At 39.6% G+C, this 2,753-nt stretch overlaps 1 non-coding gene across 1 annotated transcript; it reads right to left on the bottom strand.

Moving 5' to 3' along the window:
- Positions 1-1,733: 1,733 nt before the first annotated feature.
- LOC127077563 (small nucleolar RNA R71) lies at positions 1,734-1,840 on the bottom strand. Its single transcript, XR_007787359.1, has one exon. It is a non-coding gene; the product is annotated as a small nucleolar RNA R71 (small nucleolar RNA).
- Positions 1,841-2,753: the final 913 nt, after the last annotated feature.

Below are 2,753 nucleotides of genomic sequence, written 5' to 3'. Positions count from 1 at the left end.
TACTATAAATAGGACCTTAGATTTTCGTTTTTCTTCATCCAGAATTAGAATTCTCTAGGCATATATCAGTTATAAAGCAGTTGCCATTCCACATCGGGGTGCCTCTGCAATCGAGTGATCGAGTCTGTAATCTGTCTGTGGTTCGAGTTTTGGAGCACTCTGGAGGAAGTTAATCCTGCCGCCATTTTAATTCAAGTTCGTATTTTACTTTTATTTATTTCCTGCACTTGCACATTTACGTTGTTTATTTCCTGCACTCGCACTTTACTTTGTTTATTTCCTGCACTCGCACATTTACGTTGTTTATTTCCTGCACTCGCACATTTACGTTGTTTATTTCCTGCACTCGCACATTTACGTTGTTTATTTCCTGCACTCGCACTTTACTTTGTTTATTATCCGCACTCGCTTTAAATTACTTTTATGAAAAACTATAAAAAGAATATTTACTTTATCATGTCTAACTAATTCTATAAAGGTTAGAATGTAAGGATCGTAATTAAACCAGTAATCAGTATAATTATTCGTGGAAACACCTAAGGGCTATTTTATCTTTCAATTCAAGTAATTGTTTTTAACTATTTCAAAAACAGCCAAAAGCGCTTTGTCTAGTTTATTAGGAGATTTTAGATTAAAAAGAAAAGAGATTTTAAAACGATTTTCGGACGCGTTAGGAAGTTTAAACTCTGGTTCGTAAGAACCTCTTTTTGCTAAGAAGTCCAGGTTAAAATACTTTTCAACTTAGTTAAGATACTATATTTCTTAAAAATAGGTTTACTACTCTAACGCAGTACGCACCTTTTTATCCGTGACAATAGGAGGGGTTGATTAGAGAGTACAACTCAGTTCTGAATACGCGAAAGCGACAGTTCCTGTTAAATTAGTTCTTTTCAAAGGAGAAAACATTGCCCATAAGTAGTTCCACTAACAAGTACTGGATTATCATTGATTGCGTGAATTACATTCGAGCCTGTCTTTATTTATTATTTAAAATTATAATTTTATTTACCATTGCACCCTTATTAAAACCCTTAAAAATAGTTGCCTTAGATACACACCATAACAACAGGTTTGATAGATTGACACTTGGTCTCTGTGGATTCGATAATCTTTTATATTACTTTGACGTGATTCGTACACTTGCGAAAAACACGCATCAAGTTTTTGGCGCCGTTGCCGGGGACCAATTTCGTCAAATTTCATTACCCTGTAGTTATACCGTTTAGACTAAGGTTGTTACCCACCGGTCAATGCGAAAGACTCGCAGTGCCGGAAGTTTAGTAGACCCTCTAGCTGAACCTGAACGTTACGCTCGCGCACGTTTATTTTTCCATAGGAATAGGATAGCTATGGCCGAAGAACAAAACCGAAGACCTCTTAAGGACTTCGCCCAACCATCAAACGAGGAACCTAGTTCCAGTATAGTAAACCCCGTTATCCCAGCCAATAATTTTGAACTTAAACCATCCCTGTTGCAATTAGTGCAACAGAGACAATTCTCAGGTCTCGCTACTGATAACCCAAACCAACATTTAAAAAACTTTCTTCAGTTAGCAGACACCTTTAAAACCAATGGAGCTTCTCCTGAGGCGATACGCTTAAGATTATTTCCCTTTTCCCTCAGAGATAAAGCTCTATCATGGTTAGATTCCCTTCCACCCAATTCAATAACAACTTGGGATGACCTTAGGAAAGTTTTTCTTGCTAGATATTTTCCCCCAAGTAAGACCGCTCTTCTTCGAAACCTTATAACTAGATTTACCCAACTCCAAGGAGAGTCGTTGTTCGAAGCCTGGGAGAGATATAAAGAACTATTAAGAGCATGCCCACACCATGGCTTAGAGAATTGGCTAATCATCCAAACCTTCTATAATGGACTTCATTATAACACTAAGATGACCATCGACGCTGCCGCTGGTGGCGCACTGATGAATAAACCTTACCCTGAAGCTAGTGCCCTTATCGAGGATATGGCCCAAAACCATCAATCATGGGGAGTAGAACGAGCGACAGTGGAAAAGAAGGAAGCCCAAGGAGGAATACATGAGCTAAGCTCTATAGACATGATGCAGGCTAAAATGGACGCGTTGGCCCTTAGAGTCGAACATATGTGTACAACTCCGAATACTGTAGCCGCAGTTTCGCCGAATTGTGAGATATGTGGAACGCAAGGACACCAATCCGCCGAATGCAATCTGTTAAATGAAACCAACACTGAGCAAGTGAACTATACCCAAGGGAACCCATTTTCTAACACATATAACCCTGGATGGAGGAATCACCCAAACTTCTCCTACAAAAATAATAACCCTATTCAAAATACCGCACCTCCGAGACAACAAGGTTACCAAGCCCCTAGAACAAATCAACCTATGCAACCTGTACCGCCAAACCCGAGCTTTGAAGAAATTGTAAAAGATTTCATCGTTGCTCAAAAACAGAAAAACAAAGAGTTCATGAACCAAAGCTTCCATGTTAACGAACTAATTACCCAGTTAGGAACCAAGGTTGATCAAATCATTACTCATAATAAGATGCTTGAAACCCAGATCTCTCAGGTAGCGTTAAACCAAGCCCCACAGACTACCCCTGGAGGACAGTTCCCTGGACAACCTCAACAAAACCCGAAAGGACAAGCTAATGCCATTACTCTACGAAGTGGAACCGCTTATAAGGAGCCTTTAAACCCTAGATTAAGTGAGCCTGAAACTTCTGAGAGGAGTGAGGAAAAGGAACCAGAGAAGCCTGAAACC

The sequence above is a fragment of the Lathyrus oleraceus genome, chromosome 4 (assembly GCF_024323335.1).
Source record: "Lathyrus oleraceus cultivar Zhongwan6 chromosome 4, CAAS_Psat_ZW6_1.0, whole genome shotgun sequence".
NCBI lineage: Eukaryota > Viridiplantae > Streptophyta > Magnoliopsida > Fabales > Fabaceae > Lathyrus > Lathyrus oleraceus.
The sequence above is the reverse complement of the archived record's forward strand: the minus strand, read 5'-3'. Positions and strand labels throughout refer to the sequence as shown.